Raw genomic sequence first — 14,871 nt, forward strand, 5'->3', positions numbered from 1 at the left:
GAAAACAGAGTCCAGTTTTGGCCATGTTAAATTTGATATATTCATGATATATTCAAGGGGGTGTGTATGAGATGAGCCCTGGAGTTCAAAGCAAGTTTCACACATGAGAAGTCTTGGAAAAATAAGCCCTATCACAGTGAGGACTGCATTCTACTGCAAACAAGAGAAAACCAGAATAATAGGAACTTTATAAAGGAAGGGATTTATTTTCTAACAAGATTAGCTACTACATCCAAGTTATAAGCAGAAAAAAATTATTAAGAGTTTACTCCTTACTAATTTGTTGTCTTTTTATCCAGGAAAATAAACCACATTCATTCCATCTACATCTAACTAGCCAAGACTATGTAACTAAAGGGTGTTAGGAGAAAACTGCCATTTTCTTTGTTAAGTGTTGTAGCACTATTTTACCTTTAAAAATCATCTGAGTACTATCTGAAAAAAATTAAAACTTTTTAAAAAGTATGAAAGGGAGATGTGGAAAAGGAGACAACAAAAATAGTCAACTCTTTTAAACATTTTGGCTATGCAGGCAAGCTAGACAGTAGAGCAGGGTTTTTTCATCTACTAACACATGGGGCCACACAGGTCCTTGCTGTGGGCAGCTCTCTTAGGCATTGTAGGATTTTAGCAGCATTTCTGGCCTCTAGATACCAGTAATATCCCCTTCCCCAGTTGTGACAAACTAAAATGTTTCTAGACATTGCCAAATGTTCCCTGTGGTGCAAAACCACCCTCAGCTGAAAGCCACTGCAGCAGAGTTAAGAGAAAGAATGTGGCATTGAGCAGGTTTTTTAAAACATAAAGAAACATAGTGGCATGCTTGACAGCCAATGGTAAGAATCCCACAGGGAAAGAGGCTAATGATGAGGTGCAAGTACTAATGAGAGAGGGGAAAAGGGAGAGAGGAAAAATAGACGATTGAATATTGAAGAAAGGAGGCAAGAGGAGGACTTCAATGCCAGTTTTGACGGAAAGGTTTATACCACATTAACCTTCTTGGGGAAAACAATAAAACAGTTACAAAATCTGAATAAAATATACAAAATAGCTGTTTCGATGCATTAGGCAGCAGTCTAGGCAAGATGTGAGGGGCTAGGATCTATGAATGAACGGAAGAACATAAGGCAAGCTCCACATTCACCTGGCCTTTTCTCTGAGAGTGGTAGCCAATTCGCAGCACAGGAAAATAAGAGTTTTAGCAGAAAGTAGCAGTCTCACTTAGCCAAGAAAGTAGATGGCACATAAGGGTCAAGCTACAAACAGGAAGGAACCACAAGGCTCCGCTAAACTGCCACTGAGCAGAGTGTGAGTTCCAGAATACCAGCAGAAAGCAGTAAATAAAAGGCTAGAAACCTAAGCAAAGGTGTCAGCCACCACAGAAAACCACACCATGTGAGAGAGACAGGGGCTGGACTTGAAGACCCTCCAAGGTTGGCCATGTTAGTTAGGACTACAGTAAGGTTACCACTGGGTGTGAGGGCAAAACTGAAATAGATCAGCCTTAACAAAGAATACAACCAACCCAAGACAGGATTAAAGTAACCTATTCATACACTATCTACCTGCAGAGGAAAAACAAAAGTAAAAGGTTTAATTTTCATAGAGCACAACATTATTTAGAACTCCTATAATATTTTTTTTATAACCTCGGAGTAGAAGGTCTTCTTTAAAAAAAAATTGATACATAATACATATACCATTAAATTCACTAAGGTATGAAATTCAGTGGTTTTAGTTTATCCACAGGGTTTTGGTTTTTTGTTTTGTTTTGTTTTTTCCTTTTTTTCCCCCCAAGCCTACTCAGCACTGTCAGCACAGAACCTGATGCAGGGCTCAAACTCACACCATGAGATCATGACCTGAGCCTAAATCAAGAGTCAGATGCTTAACTTAATGAGCACCCAGGCACCCCATCCACAAGGTTTTTAGTGTATCCAAAGGGTTTTAGTATATCCATCACCATTACCTAATTCCAGAATATTTTCATCTTCTCAAGACAACAAACAAAACCCCAAACCAAAACCCTATACCCATTAGCAGTCACTCTCCATTCCTTCTCCGCTTCCTTCTAGCTCCTGGCAACCATGTGTCTATGGATTTGCTTATTCTAGACATTCCATACAAATGGAATCATACAATAAGTGGAATTTTTTTATTGGCTTCTTTTACCTGGCATAATGTTTCCAAGGTTCATAAATGTTGTAGCATGCATTAGCACATTATTCCTTTTTATGGCTGTCAATATTTCAATGCACAGATACAACATTTTTGTTTATCCTTTATCAGTTGATGGACATCTGGGTTGTTTTCACTTTTTAGTTATTATAAAGAATGTGCTAAAACATTTGTGTACAGGTTTTGTGGGGTCATAAGTTTTCAATTCTCTTGGATATATATCTAGGAGTAGAATTGATGAGTTACATGAAAATGATGTTTAACTTTTTGAGGAACTGTCAAACCTTTTTCAAAGTGGCTGTACCATTTTATATTTTCACATACACAGCAATATATAAGGGTTCCAAATTCCCTACATTCTTGCCAATGCCACTTGTTACTGTCTATGTCTTCATTAGAGCCACCCTAGTGAAAGTAAAGAAATATTTCATTGTGACTTTGGCATTTTCTAATAACCAATGAACAGCTTTTTCATGTGCTTAATGGATATTTACATATCTTCTTTGGGGAAATGTCTATTCAATCCCCTGACAGTTTTTAAAATTGGGTTATTATAATTTTTAATTTAGTTCAATAATTATAAACATGCTAGAAAACAGGACCAAGTGACTGCATTCAATCAAAACAGGTTATAAAATAGAACAAAATAACTGAAAGCCAACAGAAAAAAATACACAAGAGAAAAAACAGGTGATTCAGATATTAACATTAACATGAAAATAACTATGATTAACATTCAAAACAATGGGGGAAAAGAAGGTGAAGTTGAGCAGAGAATAAAATCTATTAAAAATCAAATGAGGAGAGCCTGGATGGCTCAGTCAGTTAAGTATCTGACTCTTGATTTTGGCTCAGGTCATGATCTCAGGGTTGGTTCATGAGATCAAGACTCGCATTGGACTCTGGGCGGACAGTGAGGAGCCTGCTTGGGATTCTTTCTCTCCCTCTCTCTCTCTGCTCCCTCACTTAAGTACACGTGCACACACACACTCTCTCTCAAAATAAATAAAAACATTTTTTTTAATCAAATGAAAATTCTACACAACACAAATCCACAGAATAAAATAAATAAAATTTAAAGCTCATTACGTTTATTAGCAGATTAGACTCAACCTAACAGAAGACAAATGAACTAGAAAGCAGGTTGGGAGAAAGTAATCAGACTGAAGCACAGAGAGGAAAACAGGTGGACAATACAGGAAACAAATATAGTCAGAGATCTAAAGGACAAGAGAATAGGACAGAAGAAATATTTTGAACAAACACTGGTAGAGAGCTTTCCAAAACTGATAAAGGACATTAAGTCACAAATTTAAGGAATTTAGTAAATGCTACACAATATAAATACAAAAGAAACAAACAAAACGCATCGAGGCCCAGTACGGTAAAATTACTGAAATTAAGGCAATGAGAAGGCAAAACTGTGAAGACAGTAAAAAGATTAGTTGTTTCCAGGAATTGGGAGGAGGGAAGAATAGGCAGATAACAGAGGATTTAGTGCTATGAAAATTCTATAGTATTGTAATGATGGATACAAGTCATTATACATTTGCCCAAGCCCACAGAAGTAACATTAAGAATAAGACCAAGAATAAACTGTACTGTACCCCATGAACTTTAAATGATCATGATGTGTCAATGTAGGTTCATCAACTGTAACAAATATACTCTGGAGGGGGATGTTGGTAATGGGCATGTCCTATGCATGTGTTGGGGCAGGTAGTACACGGAAAATCTCTGTACCTTCCCCTCAATTTTGCTGTAAGCCCTAAACTGCTCTAAAAAAACTACTCTGAAAAAAAAAGACAATGAGAAAACTTTGAAAGTGGTCAGAATTACAGACTACCTTATTTTCAAATGAAGAATTTTGTCTGTTCAACAGAATGGAATGGAATGGAATGGCTAACTTTTTATGAGAAAAATGGAAACCAGAAAAAAATGCAATATCATCTTTAAAGTGCTGAAATTACCAATTTGTAAATCTAGAATCAGTGAAAAATCCCTTAAAATCTGGACAAAACTAAAAAACACTTTCAGAAAACAAATTTTGAGAAATTTTTTTGCTAGTGGATCTGTAATAAAATACATACTAAAGGAGTAATTCAGGCAAAAACAAAATGAAACAGGCAAAAGCAAGATGGTACAAAGAAAACTCAAGGGTACGTTTGGATAAAGATAATGAAAACATTTAAACAACGACAACAATGTTTTTAGGGCTGTAAGACAATCTGAAGTATTACTTTCATAAGTAATAGCACAAAAAGTAGAAGGGACTTAAATGAAGTTAAAATAAGTTTTGCACAGTTCTGAAAGTGTGACAGTGGTATTTGAGTTAATAAAAAGCCAAAAATTCATGTTATATAATATAAAGAATAAAAATATTTATAAAAACTTTTCTTAAAAAGGGATTATATAACTAATAAGTTAATATAAGAAAAAAAGATTTGAGTGAGGAAAAATACTTTGATTCCAAAAGAAGACAAGACAGGAGAAATAAAACAGAGGACAAAAACACAAAACTAATAGAAAGATGGTAGACTTACTTCAAAAATATTGTCCATTAAATCTCAAAGAATTTGCCAATTAAAAGATGAAGATTGTCAGATTAGATTTAAAAAAAAACACATTTCCTAGTCACAAACTTTAAATATTACGCCACAGAAATTATGAAAGTGAAAGAAATTCCATTCAGAGTCACCATTTATTTATATCAATTTGAAAACAAACAGGCTTTAAGGTGGTACTACAGACAAAAAGAAATATTTCACAAGAATAAAAGTATTTTAAGAATTCAAAAGATCAAAAATCATGCAAAGTATATTTTCTGAAATATTTAACAGGAGAGTTAAATTAGAAATCAATAACAAAAAGATCATTGAGCATTTGCAAATGTCTGGAACTTAAAGAACATACATCTTTAAAAATTTCCATTTTTTACTGAACAATAAGAAAAATATGACACATACAAACTTGTGGGGGCTATCTACAGCAGTAAGAAGAAAACTTATGGCTTTTCATTTTAATTAATGAAAATTAATGACCTAAGCTTTTATCTGAAAAAGACTGAAAAAGAGGCACAGATTAAAACCAAAAAACATGAAGAAAAAATAACACAAATCAATGATAAAAAGCAAACATGCAATAGCAAAATTCAATGAAAGCAAAAGCTGGTTGTTTAACAAAATTAGTTAAAACTGATAAACCCCAGCAAATCTGATTAAGGAAAAATCAGGGTGAGAGAGAACCCAAATTACCAGTATTAAGGATTAAAAAAGTCAACACAAGAGATCTGACAAACACTAAAGATCATAAAAGGACATTATAAAAAGCTTTAGCCTAAATATTCTAACATTTAAATTAAGTTAAATTTAAGTTTAATTGATACAATTTATCAAGACTGAAGAGAAGAAATTAAAAATCTGGAGCGCCTGGGTGGCTCAAGAGGTTAAGCCTCGGATTCTTGATTTCAACTCAGGTCATGACCTCATGGCTCATAAGTCCCAGCCTGCATAGGGATCTGCACTGACAGCTCAGAGCCAACTTGGGTTTCTGTCTCCCAGCCTGCCCCTCCCCCACTTGCTCTCTCTCTTTCTCTCAAAAAAAAAAAAAAAAAAACAACTGGATACTCCTATCAGATATATAAGAAATTTAATCTGTATTTAAAAATACTGCTACAAAGAAAAATCCAGGCCCAGATGGTTTCACTGTTATCAGTGAATATTCTTCCAAACATTTAAGGAAGAAATAACATCAACCATAAACTCTGTCAGTAAATAGAAAATGAAGGAATACTTCCCATCTGGTTTTATGCAGTCAGTATAACCTGGATACCAAAACTTGACAAGAGCATAACAGGAAAGGAAAATTACAAAACAATGGTCTCATCGACATAGATAACAAAAAATTCTAAACAAAACTTACCAAATTGAATACAATGGTATATAAAAAAGAGCATGAGCAAATGGAGTATATTACAAGAATAGAAAGTTGGCAAAATATTTTAAAATTAACCTGTGCATATTAATAGGATTTTTAAAAAATCACATGACCACCCACACTGCTGCAGTAAAAGTATCTGATAACATTCAACACTTCTTTTGATAAACTAGGAGTAAAAAGGAACTTCTTTTAACCTACAAGAATTATCTACAAAAACAAACAAACAACAATAACAAAATCTTAGGACTTACATCATATTAATGGTAAACCAATGACATGACAATTCACTAAAATAGAAATAAAAACTGGAGGGGCTCCTGGGCAACTCAGTTGGTTGAGCGTCAGACTCTTGGTTTCAGCTCAGGTCATGACTTCATGGTTCCTGGGTTCGAGCCCTACATCAGGCTCTATGCTGATGGCGTGGAGCCAGCTTGGGATTCTCTCTGTCTCCCTCTCTCTCTGCCCCTCCTGTGTCTCTCTCTCAAAATAAATAAAGTTAAAAAAAAAAAAAAAGAGAGAGAGAAACTGGAAAGGAAGAAGTTAAAAGGTCATCATTAACAAATGGGATTTCTCTACACAGTAAAAGAATAAACATGTGAATTTGCAGAGTCTCTTGACAGAAGATCAGTGTGCAAAAAATCACTGAAACTGAATTTATTCATTCATTCATTCACTAAAATAACTAAATTTCTGCATACTAGCAAAAGCCAACTAGAAAACAAAATTTTAAAATAACATATATGACAACTCCAAAAAAAGCATCGAATAGTTGAAACAAAGTCAAAGGAAACATGTATAAGACCATTACATTGCTGAGAGAAAATGAAGACAACCTAAACAAATAGAAAGATACACCTATGTTCATGGATTCAAAGAATTTGCAAGGTTATCAATTCCCTTCAAATTGGTCTACAGATTCAATACAATTCCAGTGGAGAATTTTTTTCCAGTACAAAATGGCACACTCATTGTAAGGTATATATAGAAATGCAAAAAACCTGGAATAGCCAAGGCAAACATTAAACAGAACAAAACTGGAGAAACTTACTTCAAATATCATAATTTATGGTTAGTTTACAGAAGAGTATTATATGTGGCGAATCTAGACAAACAGATCAAAGGAACAGAACCAAATAAAAGAGCTACACTTATATGATTATCTGATTTATAACAAAGGTTTTAATACAGTTCAGCAGGAAAAGGCTAGTCTTTTTACTAATTGGTGCTAAGTCAACGAGATATGCATACTGGGGAAAAAAAAAAACCTTGACCCATAACATCATCAAATATAAAAATTAATTTGAGTGAGATAGATTACAGACAAACATATGAATGGTAAAGTAATAAAACTTTTAGAAGAAAATGGAGACTATCTTCATCACCTTTGGGTAAGGCTAAAATATTAACCCTAAAAGACTGCTCAATTTGATTTTACCGAAATTAAAAACTTCTGTATATGAAAAACACCATTTTTAAAAAGGCAAAAAACCCAGACAAGGAGCAAATATCATAACTAGATACTAATATCTACATATGTGTCTGGAAAAGGCACATCCAGAATATACAGAGAATTCCAACACATCATTTAAAAAAAGACAAACAACAAAAATCAGGCAAAAAACATGGAGATTTCACAAAAGAGGATATCCAATTAGCTGATATGAAAAGTTCATCATCATTTGTTATCAGGGAATTGCCAATTATAAGAGATATTACCATAAAATCACCACAGTGGCTAAAATTACAAAGACAATACAAAAAGCTAAAAAAGATGTGGAGCAAGTAAAACTGTCAATCACTGCTGGGGAAACGATAAATTTACACAACTACTTCAGAAAAGTGTTTGGCAGTACCTACCCCTAAGATTCAGCCTAGATGTATGTTAACCTAGATATGTTAACCTAGATATATATGCCACAGAATGAGCTGCTTATGTTCATTAAATGATACATACAAAGATATTCATAGCAGCTTTATTCATAATATCCCCAAACTAGAAACTACCTAAATACTAACGATTAAGAGAATGAATAAATTGTGGTATATTCATACAATGGGACACCACACAGCAATGAAAAGGAATAAAATACTGATACATGCAACAACATAAATAAATCTCACATAATATTAGTGAAAAAGACAGACACAAAAGATGTATGATTCCATACATGTTATATGATTCAATTTATATTATTCTATTTTATGAAGGCCAAATACAAACAAAACTAAGTGGTGATGACAGAGGTAAGAAAAATAATTAAATCTGTAGGGCACATATTTAAGCCCAAGTAGTGGTTGCACAGGTATATACATACATAGAAATACATCACATGGTAGGCACACATGCACTCACATGTGAGTGTGTGTATCAATCAATCAATCAAGGCCAGAGAGGATGGGAACAAACAAAAGTAGATTGGCTTTTTACAGAAGTTGGGGCACTTTCTCCAACATAATAAGAAGGAAAACAAGGTGGGTTCAGATACTGGTAGTTTTCTCAGTTTGATGGTGGGAAAACCAGGGAGCCAATGCTCCAGGCTATTTTCTCAGTCTCAGGCATTGAGGACATGAGCAGAGACTGGGAACTCTCAGTATGGAGCCAGCTGGTAAACGGAGAATTGGTTACAGATGTCTTAGTATCCTACTGCTGCTGTAAAAAACTACTATAAAGTTAGGGCTTAGAACAACACAAATTTATTATCTTACATTTTGAACTATACTACAAAGCCATAGTAATCAAAACAATACAGTACTGGCATAAAAAGAAGCACACAAATGAATGGAACAGAACAGAGAGCCCAGAAATGAATCCACACTTATATGGTCAATCTATGACAAAGGAGGCAAGAATATACAATGGAGGAAAGACAGTCTCTTCAATAGATGGTGTTGGGAAAACTGGACAGCTACGTGCAAGCAAACAGCCTTAACAATATTTTTCTAGATCTGTCTCCTCAGGCAAGAGAAACAAAAGAAAAGAAAAAAACATAGGACTACATAAACTAAAAAGCTTTTAAACAGTTAAGGAAAACCATCAACAAAATTAAAAGGCAATGTGCTAAATGGGAGAAGACAATTTACAAATGATATATCTGAAAAAGGATTAATATCCAAAATATATAAAGAACCCCTACAACGCAACACCAAAAAAAAAAAAAAAAAAAAAAAAAAGTCCCACAAATAATCCAATTAATAAATAGGCAGAGTACTTGAGTAGACATTTTTCCAAAGAAGACACACAGGTGGCTAAGAGATTCAAGACAAGATGCTCAACATTACTAATCATTAGGGAAATGTATCAAACCCATGAGATATCACCTGATACCAGTCAGAATGGCTATATCAAAAAGATAAAAAAGAACAAATGTTGGCCAGGATGTGGCGAAAAGGAAGACCTCATGCACTATTGGTGGAAATGTGAACGGGTGCAGCAACTATGGAAAAGAGTATGGAGGTTCCTCAAAAAACTAAAAACAGAAATACCATACAAACCAGTAAATAACCACTTCTGGATATTTACCTGAAGAACACAAGAACACTAATTTGAAAAGATATATACACCCTTGTTTACTGTAGCATTATTTACAACAGCCAAAATACGAAAGCAATCTAAGTGTCCATTGATAGACAAATGGATAAAGAAAATATGGCATATATATATATACACACATACACAATGAAATATTTATTACTCAGCCATAAAAAAAAAAACTGCAATCATGCCATTAGTGACAACATGGATAGACCTAAAGGATATTATGTTAAGTGCAATAAGTTACAAAGACAAATACCATATGATTTCACCAATATGTGGAAGCTAAAAAACAAAACAAAGGAGAAATCGATTCATAAATACAGGAAATAATCTGGTGGTTGCCAGAGCAGATTGGGGTTGTGGGAGGGGTGATGGATGAAATAGATGAAAGGCACTAAGAGGTACAACCTTTCAGTTATAAAGTAAGTAAGTCAGGGAGATGAGAAGTAAAGCATAGAAAATATAATTAATGATACTGTAGTAACTTTGGTGACAGAGAGCAACTAACTATACTTTTCATGCTGAAAATTTTGTAATGTATAAACTGTTGAATCACTATGTTGTACACCTGAAACCAATATAATATTGTATGGCAACTATACTTCAATAAAAATTTTTAAAAATTTATTATCTTAACAGTTTTAAGGTCAGAAATCCAATATAACTCTCACTGTGCTAAAAATCAAGGTGTTGGTAGGGCTGCATTCCTTTCTGGAGGCCCTAGGAGAGAGTCCTTTCTATGTTTTTTTTCCAGCTTCTAGATGCTGCAAACATTCCTTGCTTTGTGGCTCATTCCTCCAACTTCAAAGCCAGCAGCACTGCATCCCTCTGACCATTCTTCCATAGTCACATCTCCTTCAGACTATTTCTTCTGCCTTCTTCCACTTTTAAGGGCTCTTGTGATTACACTGAACCCACCCAGAATATCCATTCGGGGTCCTTAATTACATTTGCAAAGTACCTTTTGCTATGTAAGGAAATACAGTCACAGGTTCGGGGAACTAGGACACGAGACAGCTTGGTTGAGACCTACCATCTACCACACCAGGATACCAACACACTAAACTAAGCATTTATCATAGTGTGGTCCCCAGACCAGGAGAATGGGCATCATCTGGCAACTTGTCTGAAATGCAAATTCTTGGGCCAAACTCAAGATTTATGTAATCAGAAAAGTGGGGAGTGTCACTCAGGAATCTGTGTTAGCAAGTCGTCTAGGTGATTCTGAAGCACAGTAACATATAAGAACCACTGCTCTAAGTTGTTAGGGTGACCGATGGCCATAACTACCCTTGTGCATCTTTGCTCATCTAGTCATTTACTGCTGTGTCATTTAATTTATCATATTCCATGTGTGCTGTGAAAAAAAGATGGGAAACTTTAGCATAAAGAATTCTTACTCTATATCGGAGATGGAATTTGTTGGTTTTTATTCTCTATCACATTTACTTTTTTCAGAAATTGATTCACCAATGTAGAGACTAAATTCCTTTTTTTTTTTTTTTTTTTTTTTTTTTATTTATTTTTGGGACAGAGAGAGACAGAGCATGAACGGGGGAGGGGCAGAGAGAGAGGGAGACACAGAATCGGAAACAGGCTCCAGGCTCCGAGCCATCGGCCCAGAGCCCGACGCGGGGCTCGAACTCACGGACCGCGAGATCGTGACCTGGCTGAAGTCGGATGCTTAACCGACTGCGCCACCCAGGCGCCCCAAGACTAAATTCCTTTAAAGGAGAGCTTATGTACTCTATCAATTAACAGAAATAGAAATGTGAGGAAAAAGAAATGAAAAATTAAAAATTGTGACTGTCACATATAGGAAAAGAAATATACAATAAATACTGTACAGTATATATATTAAAGCTCCATATAATACTGGCATAAAGGTACAAAGTTGATATCTACTTTCAACAGTTATCTACATTATAGATAAAAAGATTTCTTCCTGGGGCACCTGGGTGGCTCAGTCAGTTAAGTGTTCCACTTCAGCTCCGGTCATGATCTCATGGTTTGTGAGTTTGAGCCCCATGTAGGGCTCTGTGCTGATGGCTCAGAGCCTGGAGTCTGCTTTGGATTCTGTGTCTCCCTCCCTCTCTGCCCCCTCCCCAAATCATGTGTGCGTGTGAGTAATTAAAAAATTTAAAAAAAAATTTCTTCCTATAACACAAACTTAGAAAACACTAAGTGGGATACAGGTAATAAGGGCTTCTTTCACTACACATAAGTAAATCTCCAATACCAACCAAAATAACAACAACTACGTAAATAGTACTTATTGCTGTGTGCCAGGCTCTAATTACATATATTAACTCATTTAGTTCTTACAATAACTCTATGAGAACTTAAGTATCTCATTTTACAGATTAAAAATAATAATAATAACTGGGGGACAGAGAGGTTAAGGAACCATTCAAAATAACACAGCTCATAGGCAGCAGAACCAGAACTCAAAATGAAGCAGGTGGGCTGCCAAGTCAACCATTATGCTATACTGCCTTTCAATTAAAATAAAGAAATTTTTTGGAAACTATAATAAACAGGCATATGGGAAAGAGAGAAGCCAGACTGATGTTAAGCCAACTATAAAGGTGAAGCAGTGAACTCTAGATAGGGGTACAATCTAAGATCTCGATTTAGATCTAACCATAAAAGTAGCCTTAGAGTGATTTCAGAAAACCCAAAGCTACCAAAACAAAAACAAAAACAAAAACATCCAACTGATGGTTTAGGTCTAGAATTCCTTTGAAAAGAAAAGAAAACATTTTGTTTCAGAAATATGAGGGAAAAAAAGTAAAGAATGTTAATTGAGACTACCAAATTACAAAAATTCATTCATTTTAAAGTATAAGCAGCCAAAGAAGTGATTAAAATGATAACTTTTTTTTTGTTTCGAGAAGAACAGTTAATGAATATATTAGCATTTAAAGAAGTGTTCACATTAACGAAAGGTGAGGACAGATGAAGAAGAAAACTCCCAGCCATCATAGTTTTACTACATTTACCTTAATTTGGACAAGAATGACATTCCTGAGACTTCTGTGATTTCTCAAATTTAAAAATATCTACACAAAATACATTTTCCCATATAATGATTATACCTAAAATAACTGAAAGATATATGTCCGTTTCAGACCCTGAATGGAAGTTATTGTGACAAGAAGAGAACAACAGACTCGCTAAGACATGGATGCTGAATGGTGTACTCTGCTCAAGAGCTAAATAATTCACTCTTACACAGCAGCCTCTCCCATCAAAGTAATTCAAATTCCTGCCATTTCAAAATCACCTTCAGGGCTGCTCAAGAATTGTTCAAATCCATAATGTTAAACCTACTGTAAGAGTTGTGCAGAGGCTATTTTTCTAGAACTACAGAGTTCTGATCCCCATAATCTATGAAGACTTTATTTGAACCGATTTATTTTAATGCATTTCCAGAGGAAATAAATGCCTTCACTTTAAGGTTTAAAGTAGTGAATATTGCTTTGCCTGTGACTGCAACATCAAAATTATCTGAGAACCTAATTCAAAAACCAAACTCCAAAAACAAACTCCCAGGCTCCCATCATAGAGTTAATAAATGAAAATCTGTGGAAGCAAAGCTGCAGAATCTAGTTTTAATAAGCTCCCAGGAAGGAAGCCCTATAAAGGACTTTATGCTGTCATTTGAGACCACTAAGACAAACTCAGTATTTTCAGGAATTTGACAAAATTTATCCATTCATTAATTTTAAACTGAATGTTAACTTTGGGAGAACTCTATAAATTTCATCATCAAACTTTATCATGCTAACATTGCAATGATTTTAAAACCTTCAGTGTTACTTTCTGAAGTTCACTTCTTATATATATCCAAAATCAAAACTCATTTTATATTTATAAACCATAAGCAGTTAACACTTTTAACACAAATAACAGCTTCCAAAACAGTGAAATACCAAAACCATCCCATTCATCCACCAATAATCCCCCAATGATTACATATGATCCATCTATTTCAGAACAATATACAAGTTGTACATGTGAGTTGAAGGGTACTCATTCAAATGGAATAATATCGGGGAGCCTGGGTGGCTCAGTCAGTAAAGCATCCGACTTCAGCTCGGGTCATGATCTAGCAGCTTGTGAGTTTGAGCCCCGCGTCAGGCTCTGTGCTGACAGCTTAGAGCCTGGAGCCTGCTTCCAATTCTGTGTCCCTCTCTCACTCTGCCCCTCCCCCACTCGTGCGCGCTCACGCTCTCTCTCTCTCTCTCTCTCTCTCTCAAGAATAAATAAAACATTTTAAAAAATTTAAAAAACAGGGGTGCCTGGGTGGCTCAGTCGGTTGGGCGTCCGACTTCAGCTCAGGTCACGATCTCGTGGTCCGTGAGTTCAAGCCCCACGTTGGGCTCTGTGCTGACGGCTCAGAGCCTGGAGCCTGTTTCAGATTCTGTGTCTCCCTCTCTCTCTGACCCTCCCCCGTTCATGCTCTGTCTCTCCCTGTCTCAAAAATAAATAAACGTTAACAAAAAATTAAAAAAACAAAAAAACAAATGGAATATTATCATTTAGCATTATCATAGGTTAGCTGTCACTGTGCCAGTCTACAGTTCATGTATGGCCCTTTGGAGAGATATCAAGTCTCATAAATTGTTGAAAAAGAAAAAAGAGTTTAGAATCTCTTAAATAATCAAGAATTCCTATGATTCCCATCCTGCTTTTGTTACACCTGACTTACTCCTTTTTAAAAATTTCTTCTCGTTTCTCTCAGTCTAGATCCCTTTCTCTTAAGTCCAAAATCACCTGTTAACTTCTACTAATATTATCAGTCACCTGTGCCAATAAATCTATTATTTGTAGCTTCTAAAGATGAGTCAAATTTCTCATAAGTTATCAATAAGGTATTAAATTCACATGAATCTACCTAAAAAGAATGTGTATCATTGAGAAGACCTTGTATGTTTACAGTGAATTTAATTAAGATGAGTTTATTTGGGGCTTTCCAAAAGAAATAACCATCTCTAATCTGCCTATGAACAGAGAAGGAAAAAATACTCTCAAGAGCCATTCAGTAAATAGCTGATTTAAAAAGCAGAAAAGTAAATACTATGTTTAATAAAAGCTTTGAGACAAATTTTTTGAAAGGAAAGCCATTTTAAAAAATAATTATAAGATATTATTAACTACCATAAAAAGTTACCCTGAGAAAACGCACTAGCTGGCAAAATAATTTGAAATTACAC

The 14,871-nt window shown here is 35.0% G+C and overlaps 1 protein-coding gene across 7 annotated transcripts in view; it reads right to left on the reverse strand.

Annotated features, from left to right (window-relative positions):
• Positions 1-14,871, reverse strand: part of IMMP1L (inner mitochondrial membrane peptidase subunit 1) — an 82,484-nt gene that overhangs the window by 34,847 nt on the left and 32,766 nt on the right. The window contains exon 1 of one of the 7 annotated variants that reach the window (XM_042904486.1): positions 6,369-6,426. The exons of the other annotated variants lie outside the window; for them this stretch is intronic. The gene's annotated coding sequence lies outside the window, so the exon portion shown is untranslated. Of the gene's footprint in view, positions 1-6,368; positions 6,427-14,871 lie in introns of those variants that run through there. 7 annotated transcript variants of the gene reach the window in all.

The sequence above is a fragment of the Panthera leo genome, chromosome D1 (genome assembly GCF_018350215.1).
Source record: "Panthera leo isolate Ple1 chromosome D1, P.leo_Ple1_pat1.1, whole genome shotgun sequence".
Classification (NCBI taxonomy): Eukaryota; Metazoa; Chordata; class Mammalia; order Carnivora; family Felidae; genus Panthera; species Panthera leo.